Below are 6909 nucleotides of genomic sequence, written 5' to 3'. Positions count from 1 at the left end.
AAATGAGCTGGTATTACTATGAATGAAGAAATGATAGCTAAAACGAACAAAAATTACAAAGAAATATAAAGTCAAATTTGAAACCAACAAAAATTGCCAGAAATAAGAGTGGTGGCGTAGCGTCCCAGAAGTATCACAAAATGCTAATGTCATTTGCGCGTTACTTGAGTTTTAGGCTCATCTTTTATTTTAAATTAATTAAAAAAACTTTTTCCACAAAAAAAGTTTTTCAAAGAAAAGCAAAGAACTCCATTAAACAAAAAATTAGCAAAAATAAAATCAAATAATCTACCAAGCTTGAAACTACCACAAATCAGCATCGATAAATAAATGAAACCCAAAACGAACAGAAATTACAATAAATCACCGAGTCAATCTCAAAATGAGCAGAAATTAACATAATTTGGGCGCAAAACCCCTATGCCTTCCCAAGGCGAGAAGAAAATTTGCACTTTACTGAAAAATTATAAATGTTTTTACTTTTATAACTTTAATAAATCAAATAATTTTAATATTTTGATTACTAAATATCAGTATATGCATATTAAACTGACAATGCACATTCATTTGTTTCGAGTTTCGAGCTTGGTAGATTATTTAATTTTATTTTTGCTAATTTTTTGTTTAATGGAGTTCTTTACTTTTCTTTGGAAAAATTATTTTGTGGAAAAAGTTTTTTTTAATTAATTTTCGTTCGTTTTGTATTGACATAGCCTTTTCAGGGAAAAAGAAAATAACACTAAATCTTTTCGTTTATTAAGACTTTATAGTTTAGCCTGCTATTTATATGCTGGAGAAACAATTGCAGCATTTTTTAACAACATACACCATTTTAAAAATCTAGATACAAATAATACTGTTTAACTTAGTTTCATACCTCTTCTAGTTGACCTGAAATGGAAAACTTGATACCATTTGCAAAAAATCTGTTTACTTTCTTTGATAGATTGGATACACTTACACTATTTTGATTTGATTAAATGTTAAGAGCAGAAGTAGCCTCGAAAGTTTGAAAATAATACCCTCAGTCGTTCTTGGGATACTGCTGATATGCCTTACTGGTAATTAGCATTATCACAGTGCATTTTGATTTAATCTTATGGCAAAATTTAGTTTTTAAACATAATGGGTCAATGGGAGGGTGGGAGTGGAATGGTGATTAGTTGCCCTTCAATCACTTTTGACTATTAAAAAGGGCATCAACCCTTTCTATTTTCAGTCGAATGAGCCCCTTTCGAAGTTCCCACGACAACTCCTTCGATACGAAGTGCCCTGGTCAAAACAGCAACAACAACAAAAATATTACTAATCACTTTCGACTATTAAAAAGGGCACTAGCTTTTGAATTTCGAATCGAATTACCCTTTTGTGAAGTTTCTACGAAAACATCTTCTATAGAAACCTTATATGCGCCCAGGGAAAACTTAAAACCCTTGCCCTGAGAGTTGTGGAGGAGTGTCCTTCTCAAAAACATATTTTCTATCTGGAAATCAACTAGCGTACGCTGAACAAAATGGTTATCTCAAAATTCTGATTGGATGTGTTTCGGGGAATGAGGTGCGTGGGGGGGCTAGCTGCCCTCCAATCAATTTCAACTATTAAAAAGGGCACTAGCCCTTTGAATTCCCAATCAAATGAGCCTGTTTTGAAATTTCTACGACAACGCCTTCTATAAAAACCTTAGATGCCCCCAGGCATAATTTAAAACCTTTGCCCTGAGGGTTGTGGGGGAGTGTCCTCCTCAAAACATATTTTCTATCTGGAAATCAACTACGATAAACAAAATGGCTATCTCATAATTTTGATTGGATGTATTTGGGGGAATGAAAAGCGTAGGGAGGGAGCTAGTTGCCCTCCAATCGCTTTCGACTATTAAAAAGGGCAAACGCCCTTTGAATTTCCAATCGAATGAGCCTGTTTTGAAGTTTCTACGACAACGCCTTATATGCCTTATAAGCCTTAGTTGCCCTCCAATCACTTATAAGGCTAGTTGCCCTCCAATCACTTTCGACTATTGAAAAGGGCACTAGCCACTCCGATTTCCAATCGAATGAGTTCTTTTTGAAGTTTCTACGACAACTCCTTCGATCCGAAGTGCCCGGGTATGGAGAAAAAAAAAACAACACATTGTGCCCACATCGCTCTTTACTTAGGCAGCGCTAGCGCGCTGCCTATGATACGCTCTTTGATTTTTGTGGGAAAACTGCTTTTTTACTTAATTACTTCGTTTTGTGAGAGAATTTTTGTGTATGTTAAAAGTAGCAGGGTTTGCTGCGAGCCGGGGCAGCGTCTAGTTCCAGAAAATTAAGCAATGTTGGCTAATAAGCTTTATTAGCAACCACCAAAAAGTACCATCAGGAATATTTGGATCACCTATTATGTGCTTTTGGTATCATCTCCAATTTGTTTTCTGATCTCTGAGTCTGTTTCCTCCCCCTGACCTAACTAAACCTCCCCTTCTCCCCTCAAACAAGAAAATTCTTCTCACTCCCTTGATATTTTCATGCCATTTTCTGCCGCAAACGCAAAATGCTAACACAATAAGAAAAATGGTCCCATCTTTGAACAGGAAATCTAATGCACGCGAAACAGGCACAGTAACCATTATGCTATATACCCATACAAAAAAGATCTTATATAAATAATAATCCCAGTGCAAGAATGCCCAAATTTGACCTTCTACTGCATTCACAAAGGCCTTGAGATAAATAGGAATACTAATAGCATGTGCCAAATCATTTAAAAGATAGATAATTGAAAACGAATCATTGAACTCATACCCCCTCCACCTCTCCCACAAAATATATGCTTCTGGCATCACAACTGTAATCTTTTAGTGTTTTATGATATCACTCAACCAATAATTAAGGACAAATCTTATAGACCTTCTCCTGACAACAAACGACCTCCCCCACTTCTTGACTTTTTCCTGTAAAAAAAGGTTATACATACTAAAATCACTTTAAAAGAAACAGGATATATCACCCTCCCCCGCATCACAAACCTCACTTGATCTTCTCCGAGTTGCCTTTCTGTATAAAATTTACGTATAGCAATTTTGTTCAATAGAGTCAGGTTCAAGTTCCTACTTGAGAGGTTCACGCAGGTGCGTCAATTTGAGGGGGGCAGGTAATTTCTCCATTGTTGTATTGTTAAACATTAGCAGAAGATATTGTAAAATACCCTTTTTGGTATTCTTATTGAAGAAAATTGCCCCCCCCCTCGATGGTGTAACTGCATTTTTTCGCTTTCTTGCATTTTTAGGAACAGACGCCCCTGGGGTCTCGTGTGCCATGTATCAGACTAAATGCAAACTTTATACTAAAGATAGTTATTATATATTGGAAAGGAGCAAATTCTAAAAGAGGATAAAACGGCAATGACGCCTATTGTTGTCTAAAAATGTTAAAATTTTATCTTATAATTTTTTTTTTTAATATTAGATTAATATTGTTAATCAAAAACCTAAAAAACATTACATACCAAGTGCCCAAAACGCTGTCAAATCATACGGATTAAAAATTCTTGAACGACTCTTATTTCGAAACTATATCATTTACGCCTTCTGTCCATGATAAATGATCTATGAAGATATACAAATTTATCCACGAAGCCCCTGTTTTAAATGGCCTATTTGCACAATTTGGGTCCTTGTTTCTTGGGCTGGACGCATCATATAATGCCCCAACTTGCCTCTGGGAATAAAGGCCAACTTCGGAGATTCCATCCAACTTTGGCGAAAATTCAACAGTATTTTTAAATGTACCCTCAACTTGTTAGATCAATAAAGACTATCCCCTGACTGATCCCTGAACTATCCCATGTCGGAAGAGGCGTAAAATTACTAAATATATAAAGTTGAGGGAGGGCGAATAAGGCTATCTCCGTTTTAGGCGTATACTCCTGTTTTTCCAATAAGACAAATTTCTTACACTAGTACCTTTGATGGTAGTCACAAACGGTACGATATTTAAAGAATTAGAATCGGTATATCAAATTCATTCGATGCGTTCCGTTATTTTTTTGGGAACATTCTGCCTTTCGTTACCATTGCTTATTAAGAACGGTTTGATTGATTTCATATTAATTTTGAGTGAGGTATGGCTATGCAATTCAAGAGTAAGATCGACTGACCTGTTCTAAGATTAAAAGAAAAACTTATAACAAACGTTTGCTTATAACAATTCGCGCAGCTGCAACCTTTAGTGTCGTTTTGTAACCACTGTAGGAGCTGTGAAAGCTTATAGACTACGATAGCTTGTAACTACAGTTAATTTGTTAAATTTAAAAATAAGTTTTGCAAAGAAATGTAAAGAGTGATATCGAAACTCGTAAGTTCAGAAATAAACTTATAATAATTAAAGGTAGGAATTACTATGAATTAATAAGCAAAACTACAGACGAACAGATATTAAAATGAATTGCCAAGCTTAAAACAAATAGAAACTACTAATAATAAGAGTGGGGCTACCGCCCCTTCCAATCCCCAAATGCTAGAGTGTGATTCGTGCTTTACCAAAAAGGATAGGATTTTAAAGATTTTTTATATTTGTCGACACACACACAAGAAATACACAAAAAAAATTATTAAAATGAATAGGCCTACATTTGTGACTTTTTTTTCATTTTCCCCATTCCAAAAAGATTCTTTTTTGTTACTAGTTCCTCATTATTCCATTTAATTGAAAAGTATAGAGAATTGATGCTGAAATGCAACTTTTAAAGCGTGAAGTAATATGCTTAGTTTTCTGAAGCTAATTTTCTACAGATTTTCTATACATTCAGAAAGAATAAAATATTGATGAATATTTATTGCATATTAAACTGATGAAACTAAATGGATTGTTTCAAAGAATAAATCCCCAGAGCTTTAAGCCGTGTTTATTTTCTCAAAAATATCTTGTTTCATTAAAGCGCACAATTGATACTATAGCTTTTAGTGAGTTTGAGTGAGCGTAGCTCCACTCTTATTAATGCTAATTTTTGTTCTTTGCAAGTTCGACTTGATTATTCATTTTTATTTTTGTTCGTTTAGATTTCATTTATAGATTCATAGTAATTTATATTTGTTTTTTGTGTGACCTTGTTGCATGACTTTATTTCTTCTTGTTTTTACTTTTGATATTGTTCTTTACTTTTCTTGGGAAATGAATTTTTAAATTAATTTCTGTCCGTTTTTTAATTAACATGGTTTTATTATGTGTTAATTGAAGAAAAGTTCGTAAAGGTTGTTTAAGCTTTTCTGCCTAAGAGCTAAAATGTTGGATTGCAATTTAAAATTTAGGCAAAATTTGAACATTCGGCTGAATTTTACTTCAGTTACTAGTCATAAAGATATAACTCATTTCATTTTCATGAATCCAGATTGAACAAGGTGAAATATGCCGATTTTTGGCATTTGAATTATCGATTTCCAATCGTAAGAGGCCCCTAGCAAGTTTGTTCGACAATCCTTTCCATAAGAAGTGGCAGAAAAAAAAAAAAAAAAACGGAAGAGACCCCTGATGGCTCTAACTGAAAATAGTCTTTTTATTTTTCATTCAGCTTGCATAGTAATATAGTTAAATTTGTTTTCTTTTGATATCCCTAACCTAATTTTTGGTGTATAATCAGCAAGCGCATTTACTGAATTGGATACTAAGATCGGGCAACAATCATAAGCTATGTTACTTTAGATATTGGTTTCGTTAAAGTGAATAAACAAGAAATGAATAGTAGTCTACGAAAAGGTATCTTAAATAGGGAGTAGAATTTATCCAAGACAAGCAAAAGAGGTACAAATCAAAATCAAAATCCAACTTTTCCAAGAGCTGTATCAGTTTTTGGATTGGCGGTAATCCGTTGAATACCAACTATGCACTCTTTGATTTTCGTTTGAAGATCCGATATGAATAAAAGACGAAGGACTTTTGACGCTTGGTTCAATGCAGGGTCACCCGTATCAAATCCCAGATCAGCCTCAGCGAAGGGGAAGTTCCCTGGAAAAGAAAAAAAAATCACTGATGATCAACATAAATGAAACAAGGTAATAATTAATGGTGTACATGTTGGAACTGCAAGCACCAACTGAAGGGGCCTTACCAACAGTATTCATTATACCCTATTAAATTCATGTCAACGTGTTTAACTGATCCTATTGGCTCTTTCTTTACAACAAAATCTCATTAGTTATTAATTGCGAGCACATAATTATTCCTGAATTAGAAACAGGATTCCTAATCTTTTGAGTCGTTGTAGCCGAGTGGTTGGTGCGCGGGAATTGGAATCCTTTGTCCAAAGGGCTTCGGTTCGATTCATGGTATGGCCAGTTACTTGGTTTGGGACGGGGGTCAGTGGCGTGCCTCTGTAAGCTCAACCAGAGTCAACCCAGCTCTAAATGGATACCTGAAGAAATCTGGGAAAGGTCAGCAGGAAGAGTATGCGAAAGCACAGAATGGCTGCACCCCAACCCCCATTGCACTTCCTGGCTGAAGGGGCTTGAAACCAAGATGTGCACCACCGGCTTGGACTTTAAGGGTCTAGTGCCGTATCGTTTACTTTTTTTTAATAGGATTCCTAATTGCTACAGAAAATTACTTAAAATTTGCAATAGGTCTACTGCAATAAAACAACACACTAAAATCGATGTTTTCACCAAAGAGAATGAAAAACATCTTAGAAACAGAGTCGGTTGGCAAACTTACTATTTTCTGGAAGACCATATAAATACAAATGTCCACAAGAGTTTTATATAAATTTCATCCAAGCAAAAACCCTATGGAACAGGTGAGTGAAAATGAAGTTTTCAAGCTCTCTAACGAAACCGTTGTCTGGTAATTTCGAAAAAAGGAGAAAACGAAAAAAAATTACAGTAAATAGCTTTATATAATTAATAGTTTGGTTTAATTTTGACAGATTATACCTACAGTT

This window comes from Artemia sp. Qi Xiang Cuo, chromosome 6, assembly GCF_049724085.1.
Source record: "Artemia sp. Qi Xiang Cuo chromosome 6, ASM4972408v1, whole genome shotgun sequence".
In the NCBI taxonomy this organism is placed as follows: Eukaryota; Metazoa; Arthropoda; class Branchiopoda; order Anostraca; family Artemiidae; genus Artemia; species Artemia sp. Qi Xiang Cuo.
Note: the sequence above shows the minus strand (reverse complement) of the source record.